The 20,384-nt window shown below is 43.2% G+C and overlaps 1 protein-coding gene across 1 annotated transcript in view; it reads left to right on the top strand.

The window, feature by feature from the left end:
• The window catches only part of HMGA2 (high mobility group AT-hook 2), a 114,689-nt gene that overhangs the window by 46,357 nt on the left and 47,948 nt on the right, over positions 1 to 20,384 (top strand). The window lies entirely within an intron of this gene.

The following is a 20,384-nucleotide window of genomic DNA, read 5'->3' as shown; positions in this document are numbered from 1 at the left end:
AAGTACTGCATTTCCTGAAGTGAGGTGATATAAAATAGGAAAATATTGTCCATGTTGAAGATGTTCTCTGCACCAACAAAGCACCGCATCAAGGTTATGGTGAACTGCAGATGAGAGCTGGATGCCCTAGGTGTAGCACCAACAAGATTGTTCATAGTAACATAGGTAAATGCTAAGAGGCAGGGTTGTGGAGGTATGACAAATCTACATTGGCAAGCTGTAAGCTCCTGGCCTTGAAAGAGAGCTGCAGTGCAGGCTTGTGATCCATGGGGAGCCTTGGCTTTGAGAAGTGGGTTCCCGCTCTATAGCCGTTCTGTGCCCACACCACACAGAGCTGGCATGATGAACTCCATGCAGGTCTCTAGCCAAGAAAAGGGTCCACAGTGTTAACCATTGTAAAGACCTGTAATTTTTCATATGACTGGTGCGGTGTGGCAATGTTAGTAGTACATGAGAAAGCTGGATGGTGAGTCATCAGTTGTTGTTCCAAAAAGTTTGCTCCCTAGGGTTGGAGCTGTGCCATACCTTCCAGTAACAGCCTACAGGCTCTTCCAGAGGGCTGCCCAGTTGCTGCTGGCACAGCTGAACTCCTCCTGCATGTGCTGTGCCTGCACAGGGCTGGACGCTGCTGCCAGTGATGCATGGCCAAAACCAAATGCAGGGGCCCCTAACTTATAGCAAGGTGAGCTGTATTTCAGTTGATGGCTAGTAAGGAGCCCATGTGTGGGCTGACCATCTTAGACACCTGCTTGCTGCTCTGTCTGGATGGTGAATTTTCACTGTCGTGTGTGTTACTTAGCATGAAATAATTCTTGTAATTTCTTCAGTGTCAAGCATCATGAGAATTATATCTAGAAGGCATATTGCTCCAGGCAGAGAGCAGAATATATATCTGCTAAGCTGCCTTTTTATGACTAGGTGGATCACTATTCTTTTATTTTCCCAATCAGACTATCTGACTAGAAGATCAGTGGTTTTTTTTGTAGAAAGGGAAGACATACATGGAAAAGCATTCAGACATGGTAACCTCATTTTTTTAAAAAACACATAAGTACGATTTTAAAAGAGCCAAACCAATTATTTTTGAAACATGGCAAAAATCATTTGCTCTCTGGCTGACAACTGTGTGTGCCAAGTTTTGCTCAGTAAGCCAGTTTTACAGCCAGTTGTAAACTCTCAAATACAGGGGTTTATAATGGAAACTGCAACTCTGCCATCACCAAGACTGTGTGGACACACCGCTGCAATATCAATTAAATTAGACACTGCACAGTTATTCCTGGTAACAAAAACATAGGGCAAGCAGTGTTTTAGCATCACACATACTGCTTTTATTCAGGATACTTGGCAGGTGAACATCTGAAGGGGAGAACTAGAAATAGAAGCTCTAAGCTGTTTGAATTCCCTCCTTGCAGCACTGGTTTGTGAAGTGATTTATTTGATCTGCAGCCTATAGACCATACATCACCTTCCTGGTTGGCTTTGTTGGCACCTTGTCACATTCTTGTGGGCTTGAGGAATTCATTGTTCTTGTTTGAACTGATAAGAACAAAAAAGGATTTTCTGCCGGAGACCTTGGGAAAGGCAGAGGGGGAGGAATGTTGACATGAAACAGCAGGGCTGCACTTTCCCAAGCCTTTCAGCCGTGCAGCAGCCCACATTCTTCCCTAGTTGGGGAGCTGGGGCTGAGGTGTGCCGAGAGCTGCTTTACTTGCTGCTGCCTGCAAGTGTGGCCTGGGATGGTGGCAGAGCAGGGCGATAGATGCTTTTGGGGCCCAGAGTGGGATTGCTTCAAAGGGAATCTCACATAGTGGCAGGAGATCATGATGGCCAAAAGGAATGTGAAACATGGGAGTGTCGCTTGATTTGAGCCAGCCCTCCAAAGTTCACCTCTGTGTGTGTGTGCCTTTTGGGAAAGGTGCCACCCTGATCCTTCTTCCTCCACTGTATCCTTGAATGCCTTGAAAGGCAGCCTAAAGCTCGTGGTTCCAGCTGTCACATGAACCACTCTTTGAAGGTGGAAGATGTAATGGATATTGAGAGCATCACTTTGCCTTGTGCATGCTTGGTAGTAAGTGCCGGTACGGATCTAGTATCTCTTCACTATCCTAAGGGTCACTATCCTGGATGAAAATCTAGCTGTTTTTTTCCCCACATTATGAGAAAGATGTATTTTCTTGCTTCTCCTGGAAGGTGTGCCAGTACAAACCCTGTTGGTACTGATGAGCAGTGAGCTACAAAAAATACTAAGTAAAACTATTATTTTTGCTCTGAGAACGTGAAAGACAACCATCTGCTCTGGAGTTCTACACCTGCTATGTGCACAGAGGAGTGCTTTGCTTCTTTATGCCTTCCAGGTACCTGGGGAAAGGAGGTCATTGCATCCTCTACCTCTCTTGCTGAGAGGGTATCAGAAAGCCCTATCAAATGCTGTCCTTAAAATAATGGCAGCTCTCTTTGTAATAGCAATAATATTAATAATAATAATAATCATCATCATTGTCTTTACCTTTCCAAGTGGTTCCAGACTTAAATTTCAAAATGCTGATGACAAACAGATAGGCTGGTATAATTTTTTAATTCAAACAGTAACAAGGATGTTGGCTACAAGGGGAGGGTGTAAGGTCAGTGTGTGGCAAAGGATCTGACAAAAAAAAAGTCCTTCCTTTCTGCTTTTATGGTTATTTTTCTTTCCGTTTAGTCTACTGACCTGCTTATTACATTGTGTCTACAGAACCATCTAGAAGGATCTCTAGACACAACATGCCACTTGGCAGTACAGCCCAGACTAATGGGGAAAGCAGGGGTTTCTCTCTGCTTAGGCCTGTTACCCGGCCAAGGGAAAGGCTGAGGATCATTTATGAAGGCAGAGCTCTCAGATGCTTTTCATTCATGCTGTATCCTGCAGGGTCATGTGCCCACAAGATGCAGAAAGAGTATGTGGTTATTTGAGTAAAAAAAGAATTGTGCCCACGTGCATACTTGAGACCAAAAAGCATAGGATTGCTTCAGGCAGGATATGGTGAAACGACAGGAGAAAACAGCAGAATCCCATATTTACCCCTGTGAAATTCTGTCTTGATGTAATTCTTACGTATTTCTGTTGTCTCAACAGTATTGCAGAACAGTTTTATAGTAGATGCTGCTCTGGAAATATCTGGGGGCTACCAAGGCAGGAAGAAGAAGGAGGAAAGTAGGAAGAATCAGGTTGAGCTCCTCATTTGGAGCTGATGGTGAACATCTCCCTGGGTTGCTGGAACGGAGGGTACAAGTGTGCCTGAACTCCTCAGCCCTGCCACCACCAAGGTAGGCTCCAGCAAAAGGGGAGCCAGTCTGGTTCCTACCAGCACCAGCAGGGCTCTCACCACCACCCTTCCTCCTGCACCCCAGCCATCCTCTACAATGGAGAGTGTAGCAGTATTCACGAGCTTTCCTTATCTTGTATATGGGCAGAAAGAGAGACTGGCTAGCCAGGTTGTAGTGCTATATGTAACCCAGAGCCAGCTCTGACTGATGTGTCATTGCTTAAAGAGCAGTTCCTGCCTGGGTTTCATGAAGACAGGAAAGGCTCCTTTGCTGCACTGGGCAAGGTGAAGTGGCCCTGGTGAGGGGTGGAGTGTGCCTATACTCATGCATGCTCTTGATTCATGGAGCTCCTCACCAAAAAAAACAGCCTTCTTTTGGTGATAGCTGGTGTGAAATAGCCTTGTATTACAGCTCAAATATTCAGGCTGGCCGAAAAGTGCTTTTCAGAAACTGCAATTTGTGTGGTGTAATGGATGTTACGGTTTTTCCATTGTAAGAGCAGACTTACATTTAAGCCAAATGAGACAACTTATGGTTTAAATTAGTTACTGTCACCAAAGGAGGTGGCTCTCATGAGACCAGGTTGCCTGCTGAGCCAGGGTGCTGCAGGGAGCACCGACTTGAAAGCTCTGTGGGGAGGATGAGCATGGGCTCCTCACCGACACTGCTAGTGTGGGAGGGTGAGGGAAAGCTGGGCCAGCAGCCAGGGAGGAGAGAGCAGGCTGGTGTCAAGAGGATGGTGGGGAAGGAGTGAAGTAATGAGGGAGTCTGAAGCAGCAGTGGCAGAGAGCTGAAGTAATGTGGCAGGCAGAAAATCAGTGGCAGGGTGACCTGGCTGCAGCTGGGTTGGGAAGCATCAGTGTAACACAAAACTTGCCTGCCTGGCTTTGTGTCCTCAGTCCAGACAGTGTATTTTGTGTGCTTCAGTTTTCATCATGTGTAAAATAGGAATGGTAATGCTGGTCTTTTACTTTGTGAAACATTTTGAGATCTTTAGATGAAAACCAAACATTTACTAGCATGTGGAATGGAAGAAAATCTTTACACTTGGCAAAGCTTGCTTCTGGGGATCAAGATCAGTGCCTTTGTGGTTGAGACAGGTAAAGCCTGCTGCTTAGACCATGGCAATGAAATCTGTAATTTAACATTCTGTACCTTTTATTGCCTAAGAGGGTTCACATTTTGACTTTGTAACTACTGTTAGTGGCTACTGAAAATATATGCAAGGTTAAAATACAGATAAGATGTAAAGGGTTGAGTGGCCATGTATGTGCAAGCCTATCTTTGTAAGAAGTGAAGCAGTTTATATATAGGACAAAGCTTGGGACAAGTTTGTTGGGTATTTTAAGTCAGTGTTGGTTGATTAATATTGGAGTCTTCCTGCCTACAAATCTTGCCTTGTTCACAATCTGAGCTGGTCAAATTTACCGTGACTATGCTATTTCAAACACAGTTTGTAAGACAGATGCTATTCTCTTGGCGGCATCTTCTCCTTGATATCACCTGAACAGGTATAAGCACCTTTTAGCAATTGCTGCCAGAGAGTATGAGACACTGATTTGGAGGCAGGTGGACTTCTTGGTACAAATGCCCCGTACATCTCTTGGCTTATAGTGCAAAATGCTGCAAGGATTGCATACCTGATCTGAGAGCACCTGATTTGAGCATTCCTACTGAAGTGAGGGCTGGTGGCTCAGGAATTGCCTTTGTAGGTGCTCTTAATGGTTTTCTTTTCAGACAGCCCCACATTTACATCTTTTTCTTCAAGTCCAGCTCATCTGATATCCACATAGGCAAGCTTGCCAGCTTTGAGCTTTGCTTTTTCTAGAGCTTGGAAGCTGCCTGGCTTTCCAGGGCTGAGCTCACTGACAGTGTATCACTGCTCTCTGCTGGAGAAGCTCTGAGCTGGGCTAGGCCTCTCTGAGTCTCCAGCTGTTTGTCAGGAATGCAGGTGTGATGGCCAAACTGATAACCTCTGAGCCTTCAAGAGCAATCTTAATGTACAGCTTATTCTTGTTCCCCATACAGCACAATTCAGGGTCTTTGTTGTGCAGGCTGGAGACAAGAGTTTTCAGAAGGAAGATGAGAGAGATAAATACAATGATGCTGGCTGAACATAAACATCTGTGGACACATTGAGTTACTGCCTGATAGTGCAGGACAACAGGCTGCAGTGGTGTAATTTTTACAAGTTTCTGCTTTAGCCTGAAGCGTGATTTTCTGATTGTGTTTGCAGTCACATATCGTGTTCCATCTGTAAAATATTTTGTGTCTTCAAATGCAACGTCCAGTTTTTAGTGTATTGTTTTTCTACTCAAGGGACATAGCAAGCACGGGGTCCTAGGAGTTAATGTTGAAAGACACTCATTCTGGTCATCTTGATTAGATTTTGGTAGTTGCAGAAGTTAATCTGGCAGTTGCATTGAGTAATTTTTTCAAAGATGTAGACAAATGATCAGATCTTCCCCACAAAATGAAAATTATTTAAAATAAGTCTCTCCTACTTGAGCCCACACACACATATGTATAATGTACATGCACACATGATACATCTTCTAATTTCATATACTTTTGTAGAACTGGCATCTTTTTTTGCTTGAAAACAACTCAACATAAATCATAAAAGGCAGCTTTACAGCAGCTTTAAAGTGCTATTATATTCTGCAGCATTCCAAGTGAATTATTGCTGTGCTGTCAAAGAAAACAAAAACATTTGGGAAGGACTGTTTATTTTACAGTGGTTGACCAAAAGTATGCAAGTGGTTATAAAAAATGTAGACAGTTAACGATGGGAGGTGCCATTGCTCATTCTGTAACCCATTCACAAACCTTTGACACTGATTTTAGATCACTAGAGATAGAGCTAGGCACTTCCCTTGGGAAAACACACACACTTCCAAATCACCTAAGTTATAAATGAAACAGCATTCTCCCCTCCCTCACTCTACCCTGATCCTTCTTCCCTACCCACCCACATAGCCAAGCAAAAAAGCATGATGTTCCTGTGTGTAGGAATGCCTGTTCAACCAACGGATTCTTCGAAATGTTTTCCACTATGACAAGGTGTAACTAGTAGAGCTGCGTATTTTAATTCTACTTGTCTTTCAGAGAAACCTTTTTATTAAGGTGGTACCCTTTATGGCTCTGTAGGGTACCATTTCCTCTGATTAGACTCCCCTTGTATTGAGCTCTGCACCAAAATCGTTGCATGCAAGTTGAAGGTAAGTTTGAGTCTGTACACTAATGTGTTTGTCAGCATCTTGGAAATACAGCACGTGGTTCTGGTCTTCTCATCCTAGAAAGAAAAGTAGTGCAACAGAAGTATTCCAGGTGCAGCCTCACCAGAGCAGAGTGGAAAGGCAGAATCACCTCCCTGACCCTGCTGGCCACACTTCTTTTGATGCAGCCCTGGATGTGGTTGGCCCTCTGAGCTGTGAGCACACACTGGTGGCTCATGTTGAGCTTTTCATCCACTACCACTCCCAAGTTCTTTTCCTCAGCACTGCTCTCTAGCCATTCCCCCCCCAGCCTGTATTTGTGCCTGGGGTTGCACTGACCCAGCTGCAGGGCCTTGCACTTGGCCTTGTTGAACTTCATGAGGTTGGCATTGACCCATCTCTCAAGCCTGTCAAGTTTCCTCTGAGTGGCATCCCTTCCCTCTAGGGTGGCAACTCCACACAGCTTCATATTGTCAGCAAACTTGTTGAGGATCCACTCAATCCCACCGTCCATGTGTCCAGCAAAGATGATGAACAGGACTGGTCCCAATATTGACCCCTGAGGAGCACCACTCATCACTTGCCTCCACTTGGACACTGAACCATTGATCACAATTCTCTGGGTACGGCCATCCATCTGCAGTGGTCCATCTGTCAAATCCATGTCTTTTCAGTTTGGAGACCAGGATGTCATGTGGGACAGTGTCAAACGCCTTGCACAAATCCAGGTAGATGACGTCATTGCTCTGCCATTATCCACCATCTCTGTAGCCTTGTCACAGAAGGCCAACAAATTGGCCAGGCATGATTTGCCCTTAGTGAAGCCATGCTGGTTGTCACCAATCACCTCTTTATCTTCCATGTGCCTTAACAGATTTTCCAGGAGGATCTGCTCCATGATCTTGCTGGGCACAGAGGTGGGACTGACAAGCCTGTAGTTCCATGGGTCTTCCTAGGTCAGGATTCTCATGAGTTAAGTGCTGACCTTGCCATCCTCAAATACACCTCACAGTTGCTGTCTTTTAAATAACATCAGGGGCCATATACATATTGTCAGTGAATCTAAACATTAAGCTACCTGTGTTTGTCTTATCTAAAATAGATATAAAAGCTCATACTGTACTTGAGCACCTTTATTTTGGTTTGAGTGTTAGTAAGTGTATTTATCAAGCTGATGCAGAGCCTACTAAATTCAGTGAAAAGTTGGCTTGGCTGAGGAGTAGGACTAGCTTAATCCCTTGATGCTTAATGCATTAAGCCTTCAGGTGCTTAATGGTCTCCCAGTGTACATACACTAAATTTACTACTTCAGGAGAGGGTATTTCTTCCAAGAAGATCTGTGTCAGCTGTCACTGGCCATCGTTAAACACTTCTCCAATCACCATCCCTTTCTGCTCAATCCCTTCTGCAACAAAACATCTGACAGAGGCTTTTACAAAGAAATAGCAATTGTAAATTTTATCAAATGAGCCCATTAAGAAATGGGTTATGAGAGAAAAAGAAAGAACTGGGAGAAGAGTCACCTCTGATTTGGGAATGATGTTATGTTTCCTTGAATCAACCATCTTGCTTTGGTTGGTCACAGTGTGGTTGGGTGGGCGGGGAAAGAGGGAAAGGAAGGGAAAGGAAGGGAAAGGAAGGGAAAGGAAGGGAAAGGAAGGGAAAGGAAAGGAAAGGAAAGGAAAGGAAAGGAAAGGAAAGGAAAGGAAAGGAAAGGAAAGGAAAGGAAAGGAAAGGAAAGGAAAGGAAAGGAAAGGAAAGGAAAGGAAAGGAAAGGAAAGGAAAGGAAAGGAAAGGAAAGGAAAGGAAAGGAAAGGAAAGGAAAGGAAAGGAAAGGAAAGGAAAGGAAAGGAAAAAGGAAAGGAAAGGAGAAATTAAGGAGAAATGAAACACAGGCTCCATACTGTTGGTAATGGAGATCTGTTGATGAAGGAAGCATGTGATTCTGTTGATGAAGGAAGCATGTGATTCAGAGTAAATTTTGTACATGTGCTGGGATTACTGTGTCACTGGTGTTGACACATTTCCCTTCTCTGTTGGTGCACACCCTTTCCCATGCACGTGAATTAGTCTGAGGAGTCATCCAGCTACACCCCTTAAGTGGAATTTCCTTAGAAAGCCAAGGTAGGGAGTATCTTTGAGCTACTTAACATCTGATCAGTCCTTCTGCCCTCTATTTACTACTATGATACATCAGCGGTGCCAGAGACTGTACGGTATTACCTTGCATGGCTACATAATTAAAGCTGTCTTCCCTGACTGGAGAGAAATAAGCATGCAAAAGCCTGCTACTGCTTGCCAAAAGCAAACTTTGTCAGTGGGGGAGAGAGGGAGGTATTTTGTGCTTGGTCTTTTTGCTGCTTGTATTAGAATCATGCACTGCTATTTCTATCAGTTTTGCCAACTGGCATCCATCCACCTTTTCTGTTCATGCTCAAGCAGCCAGGAACACTGCAGCAGGAGAGGAAGCCCCTTCTCACATGTTGCTGGCTGAGCTGCCGATGGCTTGTGTTTGTAGTGGATCCAGCAACAAAACAGAACAGCCCCATCAGATCAGCTGTGGTCACTAACAAATAGGTCCCCTGAATAGTGCTGGAGCAGTGTTCCAAAGCACCTCTTCCTCTTCAGTCACAATGAAGGTATTTAAAGCCTTTAAAGCAAAAATGGGGCATATGTTTCTCTAAATTTGAATAGCTATTTTGTTAGACCAAAAAAACCCAAACAAACAAATGACAAAAAAACCCACCAGAAGTAAAACCTTACTTGAGTAGTGCTTACTACTCAAATGAAGGTGGAGGTGAATGAACTCGGTCTGAACTGATCAAGTTGATTAGATGGTTTAATTGAACTCTGGTACAGCAGAAAAGTAGAAAACTCCTCTGACCAGAAGATGGTAAAAGCTGCTTTTAAACAGCCTGTAATGAGAGAATCTGAGTCATTAACTTGCATGTGCAGACGGGGTATACACTTACATGTCTCATGCCCAAGTTATAGCCACAACAGAAATACTTTTATGTGGACTGAATAATAGTTGCAAGAAGCAGAGTGGGTAGGGAAACAAGAAAAACAGCCAAGTAATTGAAAACATCCTCTGGAGCAGTAGCCTACAAATGACGTTTGGGATGCTGAATGTGAACTGGCAATATGAATACAATTCTTACTGAAAAGCTGCTTGTCAAGATAATTTTGGGACTGCTTGATTTGAAAGGATATTCTTGCTGATAGAAATAGGCTTATCCCAGCCTTCCCCAAGGGAACAGTATCTGCTGATGCTGGGGCTGGATTCTGCTCTTGGTGTCTCACTGAAAAATGATGTTACAATTTTTCTTTCTCATTCTGAACCACCTACTTAAGAGATCACCACAGGAGGCAAGGTATGCCCCGGGTGCTGTGTGCTGTGCTAACCTTAGTGGAACCACTTATTAGGTTTAGTTCAAAGATCGATCTGAGTCTGTTACATCTTCTAAAGCAGCTTGCTATCAAGAATGATGGAAGGGAATATTTCTAACATGAATAGTATGGTCTTGTTGTAGTCAGACACTTTTATTTCCAGAATTTATTGGTGCCTACAAATACTGCTTTCTTCCATTAGGACAGAGGTAACAATGATTTATTCAGCTTTCTGAAAATCCTAGACTAGGAGAATGTAATGCAGTTAGGGTAAGTTAATAATAATTTATTTAAAACAGAGTGACTCATTTTAATATTTTTTTTTTTCTTCTGAATTAACTGGTATTTTTGGATCTCTGAGGAAGTATTTTTTTACAAGAGTGAAAATGTTGTTATTTTCTATGTATATCACATTTCTGATGTGCGAATCTCTTGGGCATTCTATAAAGGAGAATGCCATTGTACCATTTAGGAAATTAGGCAGCATAAGGTGAATTGGAGGCATGTTCCCACTCCTCATTCTCTCCCTGATAGATCCCCTGGAAGTGTGTTTCAGGAGTTTAAATTATGTTGTAAAGTACTTAACATATTTTCCTATTAGTTACAAGAAAAATAGGGTCTTTTGAAAATAATTATCCATCAGTTGCAAGAAAAAGAGTGTTGTGAAGGTGTTTCAGAAAACTACAGTATATTTTCGCAAAGGCTGTCCTTTTTCTTACGTGGAAACTTGCCAGTGGTTTCTGCCTCAGGTCCGTACTCAGGACTACTTTGAAAATGGAAAATCTAGTCAATGAGAAGCTCACATTACAGAAAAGGAGCATGGGTTGACCCTGGGCATATCACATGTTCATACTCAGTGTCTCTCTGCCCTGGAAAGCCAGTCAGAGCTGTGATATCCATAGTGTGTTACTTCGTAGAGAAAGCATGCAGAAGGACTGGGACCTGGAGTCTGTTTTGGCTGACCTGTGGTAGCCAGCCATGTGTGTGCCGTTAGCCCACTGCAAATGGAAGGCAAAGGGCATCCCTTAAACTGCTCTCAGAGAGCCTACATGTGGTCAGTAATGTGACTGTGTGCCTGTGATTCCTCTTTTGAGCTGACCCAGAGGCAGTCAGTTGGCCTGAGAAATGTTATGCAGGGAAAGTTTAAGACATAGCTTATATGGGAACAGGCTTAGTAAGAAGGAAATTAATTCAGTGTAAACTGTGAGAAGTCAGTCCAAGCTTTTCATGCTAGCATTTGTAGGGTTCTCAGCATAGCTGCAATGTGTTGGGAAGGTGGGCATTCACATTTGGGACATTTCTGAGCCTGGGGTCTCTGGCCGTGGAAACGCTGCATATGCAAGAACAAAGCACCAGAGCTCAGAGATTCCAGAGTTTAATATCCTTTGGGGTGCTTTTCCTTCCTTGCTTTTATGGACAATGAATAAACCTGGGAGAATAATAGAAGTCTAGATTTACGGTACACGTTTTAAGTCTCATATTCTTTATGGCACAAGGTAAGCTGTAAAAGTTCAAGGTTTCAGCTCTGTGTAAATCAGTGTAGAGACATCTAAGAGACTGGGACAATGTTTGTGTATAAGAATCAGGGCATAATTTGGGAAAAAAAAAATAAAACTAGCTCAGTATTACTCCATTAGAATGTTTTCACTACCATAAGACAAGTAAAAACATCCCAGGTTAGTAAAGCTTTACCAGTGGACAAAATTTTTCTGTCATTTAGAAGCAGGCCAGTAATTTGTAAGGCTGGGTAAAGATACTTTTAGTTGTGCCAGAAGGGATGAACCTTTTACAATCCTGCATTTTGAGTCAGGCTCCTATATCTAGTGTTCTGGATTGACACCACCATTCTCATGAAAAGGAAATTCTTTAAGATGGGAAGTGATTTTTGCACATGTAAGTAATATCAGCACTTTATCTGAAAAGCATCTGAAAGGCAGGATTCTTTTGTCTGAAAGCTCTGTTTTAAAGATTTCATAGATTTTGAATTATTTTGTTTTTACCTGGAGTACTCACTGTACTCTTCATGCTATAGGTACTCAGTAGCAGCTAGCAGTTGGATTCAGCTGATGAGGACTTGCAAGTGCTATGCACTGTCTGTTTTTCTTTGCTTAAAACCCTAATTGAGGATTTTGTATGTTTCATCCCTTCATGTTCTTGGGTACCTTCTGCATAAAATCAATGCCAGTAGCAAAGACTCTAGAGAAGGGCACAGAACCTCTCATTGTTCTCTGCAGCTGAAGTAAAAACCTTTGTCAGAGGCATGAGTTTGTGAGCTTGGCTGGCAGGAGGCCTGGTGGCTAGGCAGCCTGAGTGAAGCTGTCAGGGCCACTCTTGCACCCTGCTGAGGGTGCTTGCTGGTCCTGCCAGATCTCTCCAGCAGTCACTTCAGCCCTCAGTTACAGGATAGGGAGGTCTTGGAAACGTAGAAACTGCTCTCATCCTTGGCTTTGTACATTGTTATACCCGTCCGCTGCTTGTTGAAGCATCCAGAAGCCCATGTGCTTTAATTGCAGCATGTAGACCCCACCTTTACATGTAGTGCATTTTTTCTTGCCTCCACTGCAAGCATGAACTTGCACATTGAACACTATTAGGCATGATATCCTCTTTTCTCACCTTTTGAAAAATGAAATGATGTGACCTATGCTCCTCAAGCTCCTCTCAGTTTATACCTTTCTTCCCACTCTCCTGCCATTGTAGACTGGGGCCCTGATGCTGCAGCCTGGGAAGATGGGTTCTGGTAGAGTTAGGCAGTCTCATAGCTCTGTTGTGCAGGGTTCTCTGTTGCTGATAAACATACCTGGTCGAAAGCAGCATTGTACTGATCAGCCACTATGGGATGGACAGGTGAAGACTGTGGGTGGGTGGGAGGGAGGATGCCATGCTCAGCCACCTGGCAGCACTGTGTGGGCTGCAAAATCCAGCCGGCCCCACACCTCCTCCTTCCCCTCTCTCCCTATTTCAGCTCCTGACTTGCTCATTTTATTCCTCTTGAGCTACACTAATACCTCTTTAAACTAGCTCTGTGATTACAGGTCTCTTAACGCTGTGGCCTGCTTGTTTCCTCGGAGGAGAAGGAGGGCGAGCGGGAGCCCTGTCCCTTCCCCTGGCACTTGCCCCCGTGGTCTTGGCTAGGGGACAGCAGCTGCTGGCAGCAGTCTAGGAGGAACTCACAGTGGTAGCAGAAGAAAAGAATTTGGCAGGGAGGTGAGCCACATGATTGTGATTCATCCTGCACTCTTGAAATGTGGCAGCAGGGCTAGGAAAGGCTGTGGGTGCCAGCACCGAGAGCAGAGACACTCACGTTCAAACATTGCATTCTTTTTATAATAAGGCATGGCTCATAGGAAAAATATTGAACTTGGCCTTCCAGGATGAAGAAAATAGGGCCAACTGTGATTTTACTGCTTGAGTCACTCACTTAATCAGTTACTGGTTGCATGTAGGAAGCCTTCTATTAGGCTGACTTGGAAAAATTGTTTTTAATTAATTAATAGTGACACTGAGCTGTTTTTCAATTTGCTCAAAACTGCTTTCATTTGTAGTTCCCTTTATGTAAAACCACTCTTCAGATGCCATAATCCAGAAGAGTAATAGTCTTAATCCAGTCAGTTGATGTAACTGCCACCTAGATAGGGCTCTTTTTTTATCAGGGGTTACAAGTTCGCTGGGAAGGTGAGCAAAGTTTAACTGGAATCATGATAGCTTTGTGGGCCTGATTCTAGTACCTTTCCTCACAGAGGATGGCTCCTTAACCCTGGGTTGCATGCGTGCCCTCTTCACATCTCACACAGGAATAAAAGAAGCAGAAGATGTCATTTAATATGCATGGGAGTGCAGGGTGGCAGTTTGAAGACGGTGTAACAAATCAGTTCCAGTCCAGCTTAAAAATTTGGGCTTTCCTCTAGTAGGCCACCTTGTTGTGAAAATCCAATGTAACAATAGCCCTGTTTTGACCCAGCTCTCTTGCCTGGTTACAAATGCCACTGTGGAAGTGCAGTTCAGTTGAGGAACACCAGCCTGTGCAGCCTCCCACACTCACAAGGCACACGTTGGCTCAAAGGCTTATTGCTTCCCGTGCTCCATAAATTTGAATCTGCATCCAAAAATGTAGAGGCCACAGTGTGTGGAAGTTCCTCTTCCTCGCTGAGTGTGTTTATGACAGATTTATATTGATGGCAGCAGTGCTGCCACAGCCACAGACTTCTATTATACTCAAGCTCTCCTAACTCAGTCCCGATTTCCTGTTGAAGGTGAGACAAGGTCCTACGTGAATGAGGGGTGAAATTACAGCTGAACTTTCTAATTGCTGTTAGTACAGGAGAACCTTTAAGAAATACAGCAAGAGCTTTTGTGTTCGGAGCTACCTCTGCCCTCTCTTCACTGGTATGTTGTTAGCTTTTTTCTCCCTACAAAAAGCTAGCAAATATGTGCCTGTATCTCTCATTACATTTACAAAAGGTATTTGAATAGAAGGTCAGAAGTGCTTTAATTCTTGAAAAAAAAAAACCAAAACAGCCAGTTCCAGCTACCCAGAACTTTGAAAGTGTATATAAAACCACAAATGCTTGTAACTGTTATTTTAGGCCTTGGACTTGGACATGATAAATGAACACTGTCCAGATTTCATTTTGGAAGCAGTGCCTGCTCCTGCACAGACACATTCATATCCTGATGAACTCCAGGGTGGTTCAGCGGGGCAATCATCACATCCTCAGTCTGACCTTGACACTGTCTGCTTCCTCTGGCCTCCCACGCCGGGGCCGAGTGACCGAGCCTGGGTGCGAATGCTGGCCACAGCTCTGAAAGCTGAGCACATGCTGAGTTTAGCTCTGCAAAGAGTATTCTAGCACCAGATACTCCTTCATCCTGTCCTCCTTTTCTTCTGCCTGTTTCGCTGTGACAGCGGAGGAGGAAAAATCCAATGTTTACAGCAAGGGCTTTGGAGGTTCCTGACATGTGTTAGGAGTGGTGCCAGCATCTTCAGGGCTTTGAAGTATCTCATCGTGAAGCTGCTCTGATAAACCACAGCCCTCCTTCTGGTCTCAGACTGATTTGGCACCACTGTTTTAATTGGAATAATTTGTTCTCAATTCTAAGTCTAAATCAGGTCATGGAAGAAGGCAATGCTAAGTGGTAACCAGAAAGAGTTTAACACATTGACCCTTTCTTTGTCCTCTGTAAATGTTCTTACTTCTTATATTTGTTGAACAAAGATCCATTTTATTTAGCTTGCTGTTGTGGGATCTGGTCACTTTGCTGGGAGACTGGAGGAGAAGTAGGTCTCCCATGGACACGAGCAGGATCTAACTACTTGTAAGAGACTATCAAAGAAACTGAACTAGCCCCAGAAATCACAAGGTGCAAGCTGCCTTTCCACTTCTCTTTTTGTTTGTACCAGACTCTGAATCTAGGCCAGTCAGTTATTTCTTGCTTCAAATCCTTGTTTCATTACAGGGTTTAATGGCTTAAGACTTAATGGTTCTTTGCAGTGGTAAATAACTCTGCCTTTGATTGAAAGGAGAGTTCAAAATCTTCTGAACCGAATCCCCTCTTTAAACAGCGAGTCTTTATTTTTTCCTTTAGAGCAGAAATCACTGGGTTGTTACTGGATGTGTTTGCCACGATTTACCCATCAGCCACCTCATGCAGGGTGGTTTCATGTTGTCCCTGCCCGAGCCTCTGTGTCATCCCTGGTGCAGGAGGTTGAGCAGCTGGCTGAGCTGGGATGTCTGAACAGCCAAGGTGTCTGCTGCTGGTTTAACACAGGTTTTTTTTGTCTGACATGTTATTGCAAACATCTGTCTGTGCCCTTAGGTTTCTAAAATATCTTTAAATGCCTGGGTGCATGCATCTTCCGAAAGACACAGAGGATGTCTGTGGTAGAGCAGGAACTTCTCCCCAGAGGAGGGACCCCGATGGTACAGAACAGCAAGTAAATCAGTCTGTTGATTGTAGACGTAAGGTAGCTCAAAAAGCAGCTGGTCAAAGGAGCATGTGTGAGATGATGTAACCCTGGCCTGCGAGGAAGAGCCGAGGGCTTCACAGCGCTCTGCGGCAGCGTGACAAGTCAAGCTTCCAGTGACAGTCATTTACCCTTCTAGCCTGGATTTCAGTGGATTATGTCTGGAGTTGTTATGGTCTGTTTGGTGGAACACAAACAAACAGATCTTAAAACATCAACCATCTGCCAGGCAGAGGCTCAATAAATCAAGGTTGCAGGAGAAGGTTAGTGCGCACACGTGTGCGCATGTTCTGCAGGCCTCGCATGCTTCCACAATGACCGCCTTTCCGAGTCAATGCTCATTTTGCAGAAGATGCTCCAAGGATCTCCGCATCTGATGGCAATTAAAGAACTATGCTGAGGAGACATGGGCCCTGTTTGGAGGGAATTTAGTTACTGTCTCTCTGTTTATTTCTTTTTTTACTATAGTTGATGGTGCTTTGATTGTCTGACCTTGAAAGGTGCTGAATACCTGCACTTCTGTTGTATTTAAGTGGCACCACAGGTGTTGTATACGTTTGCTGGAGGAATGATGTATCTTGAGATCTGTTCTTTTCCTCAGTGGCCACATTGTCCCCGGGGGGGTGTGTGAATGGCACAACCCTTGCAGCCTGTCTGTCTTCATGCTATTTTTTTTTCTTAAGGCTCCTCAAGTTTGCTGTCTCATAGGAATCCCATTGAAGAAAATGAGTGAGTGAGAGACTCCAGCTCTCCCTTTCCTACCAGAGAAGGAGGTCCTGTCCCAGGTTTTGCAGTCAGGTACAGTGGCAGTGCTCCCACTGACACTGAGGGAAGCTAAAGCATCCCCTAACCCGCTTGCTTGGGAATATTCAGGAGAAAGCAGCACCTGGGTGTTAGCAGAAACCTTTGGTTTCTTTTGTTCCTTAAAAAACAGATGAAAAGAGCTCTTCTACCATGACTGCTTTTTTTACACACGTGGTGGTGCTCTGCACAGCACAGCTTTGTTTTTACACCCAACTCTTTATCCTTTCGCTGCCCCCTGCACTGCTGTATGAATGTAAATCCACTTGGACCAGTAAAAGATTGTTTAAAATAAATAATAAAATGAACAGCATTTGCAGAGCAATAAAGGAAACACCTTTGCAAACAATTCACACCCATTTTGAAAAACGTCAGAGTGTCAGTCTCCAAAGTTGCAAATAGTATTTTTATTCCATTTCAGATGCACTCACTCAAACAGACAGCATACGCCCACAGAGGCTTACAGAGCCTGCTTCCAACTGCTTGGTTATTACTCTACTCCATTATCACAGCAAATTCTTAAATACAGGACATAAAATGAAAATCATTAGCAATGTTTATGAGGAAGCACATTGTGTTTAAGTGCACATTGTGAAGCAAAAAAAAAAGGCAGATTGTTCAGAGCATGGGAAGTGAGGAGGGAAGGAGGAAGTCATGTTTGTTGGATTTATTTATGTGAGGATTAAATGCAGTTTATGCAATTCAAGTTTTCAGAGGCAGATAAGATCTTCTATATCAGCCATAAAATCTCTATCTGATTTTTCACACCAAAGAAATAACAAAAAATGGTTTTGTTTTCTCTGGAGGAAAACAGAGTAAAGGAGGCATAGGGCCAAATTCTGATCTCACCATTGCTGGTGTTCAGTGAAATTGTTGGAAGTATGCTGGATTTACACTAATGTAAGCAAGATTAGAACTTCGCCTGTGGCAGAAGGAACATTGTCTCTGTATGTTTAGTATGGTTTGGGGCTATTTAAATACAAAAACTGTCTTGCTGTAATGTAGTTGAGAAGGTCACAGTAAGCAAATATGGGCAAATGTTACGTAACATTTTGCAGCTTTAATATAATTTTACTGATATTTAGCTGCGTTTTGGGGTCTCTGTATAATTTTACTGTTGTAAATGTGTTTCTTCTGAATGAGTTCTTACCTTAGAAGAAGTAAGAAGCATCCACCATGTGAATCCAAAATGAATCAGCACCCACATACTGTGTCCCTTTCACTCACTAAATGGCAGCTTGCCTCGTCCAATCTTGTGAATTTAATTTGTGACTGAATGTGTTTATACTCTCAAAATTAATTTATCCAGGCAAATCTTGCATTCTGCAGCACAGTCTTAGCTGCCACTGTATAGCTTATAAGTGATTTGTATTCATTTGGCACAGACATTAACAAGGTGGGGTGAATCAGAGGTGGGGGGGTCAACGTCCCTTCTCCACTGGCTGTAGGTCCATTCTGGTGGTTGGGTGCATTTCTTCTGTTTAACAGGCTAAATCTGAGGTCAAATTCCATACTGCTGTAAGCTGGTAGAGATCCTTTTATTTCTGTGGATCTCTAGCAGTTTGCACTGGCTGAGAATTTGGCCCCTAAAAGCTTGTGTCAAAAGAAGTTTTAACTGGGCAAAAAGCAGTAGAAAAGAACTAAGTGAGTAAAGCTGTGACTGTCAGGAGACATTTTTATTAGGTAATCCTAAAATAGTAATGTTTTCAGTATTGCCTGTCCAGTCATCCTAAACCGAATTAGTACAGTTGGAAAAGGGAGGGGGAGTTGTGAATGTTTCAAGGAGGTCTTTGAACGTTTTCTTCAAATGTTCATTGCATCTGAGATCCCATTTTTCGTGTGCCTTTATTTGCTCCAGAATACCACTGGACTGCAACAAAGGAGGGCCTGTCCTCCCAGGAATTTTCTGCATTCCTCTCTGGAGTAGGCATTTTTCTCAACTACAAAGGCCCTTTGGCAAATTCCCTCTAATCATTGGATTTACCCTGGGGTCTGATAGGTGCCATTCATGAACTTGGTCTGCTGTTTGATGGGGCTGAAGCATTAATGGGATCTTTTCATGATAAACAAAACAGAGTAACATTACTGGAGGAATCACAAAGCTGCTCTTGTAGGGCAGTGCTGTTCTTTCTCTCTCCATTCTCTTTCAGTTTCCCTCCGTTCTCCATTCTCCTTCTGGTTTTATCTCATCCTTTCCTTGCTTTTATGAACATAGATTTTAATATTTTTTTTCATCTCTGGGACCATTTTTAGTGGCAGATCTTGCCAGCTCTGCTTGTCTGAGGAGGCAGTGGGCTAGCTCACTGCTTGTGTTCAGCCCCAGGAGATTCTGTAAACCCATACAAACTGCCCAGCTTCAGTGGTTACTCCAGGAGTCTTACACACTATGAGAACAGAGACATCCATGGATCCTGATTCCTGTCTTCCCTCCCATGGGTTTCATTCCCGTCTGTGGCTTCACTCCTGTCAAGAACTGATGTTCAGACATAGAGGGGAAGGACAAGAAGTTAAGGAGAGACTTACCTTGGTATCAAAGCAAAAGCCAAAGTTGCCCCTTCTTTTGAACTCCGTTGCTAATAGGGACTTTGTAGTCTTTCAGCCAATACATCTGCAGGTTTTTTCCTCTAGTAACTTTTTTTTTTAAGTGCTATACTGTACTGGTAGTGGGTATGTTGTTAAAAGCAATATTCTGAACTCACAGAGGTAATAGAAAAGTAGTTGTATTTGTAAAAAATAAGCTCAGACACCGAAGATAAGACTGAACTGCATCCTTTTTTTTTTTTTAAGTTGTTTCTGCTCCTCTCTGTAGGGTGATGGGACCCATTAAAGTGTAAATAATACAATGCTCTTTCTACCAACACTCCTTAAATTTAAACATCTCTCATGTCTCTGGTGAAATGTCTCACTGACAGGTTGTACAGCTCCTTTTGAAAAAAAACCAAAAATTGCAAGACTTTTCTTAAAAAAAAAACCTTGAATTTTAAACTTCTGACTTTGAAAAACAGTACATTTACAACTAGCATTTTGAAACCAATTAATTTTCACATTCACCACTTAATTTGTTAAACAATCTCTATTTTAAGCTGATAATTAATTAACTAAGTAAACATAAAGCAGCTGGTTTTGTTTCAGAATTTCCTATAGCCAACCAGTCTTTTTCCATAGAAAGAAAGTTTTGCTGGCATTCTTCTCTCCAAAATTAAAAAAGGGAGGAATCAGACAGAAGGGAAAAGAGCATGTTGTCTTCCATGTGCTGCACGTAACTTCTCATGCTTTCATCCTGCTGCACAACACTGGATTTGGGGACTGTTGGGGGTAAAGAGCTGGATGTACTTGTGAGTATGTTAGAGAGCTCTTAAACTCATAAACAGTAGTTCATCAGGCTACACATGAAGGCATTTCAGTTCATAAGTCCTTTTGTTGGTACCCTGGAGAACCCCCCTAGCCCTTCAGATAAGAGCCTTAAACTTAAGTACTTGATGGGATTGTTTAGGTTGAGAGATTTACTGTAATTGGGCCTAGTTATAGCCCTTTTGGGGAAAATTCCCCAAATCTTCCTTCATTTATCTGTCTGTGTCATTTACCCACCTCGGTGTCATTGCAAAGCTGTCAGAGAAGGCAGGGTTTTTCTCATGTACTCAGGAGACAGAAAAGGCTGCTTGAGCTGACAGTCACAGGAATGGAAAGCCCCCATAGATCCAGCT

The sequence above is a fragment of the Chaetura pelagica genome, unplaced genomic scaffold (assembly GCF_000747805.2).
Source record: "Chaetura pelagica isolate M959 unplaced genomic scaffold, ChaPel_1.0 scaffold314, whole genome shotgun sequence".
In the NCBI taxonomy this organism is placed as follows: domain Eukaryota; kingdom Metazoa; phylum Chordata; class Aves; order Apodiformes; family Apodidae; genus Chaetura; species Chaetura pelagica.
Note: the sequence above shows the minus strand (reverse complement) of the source record. Positions and strands in the feature narration are given on the sequence as shown.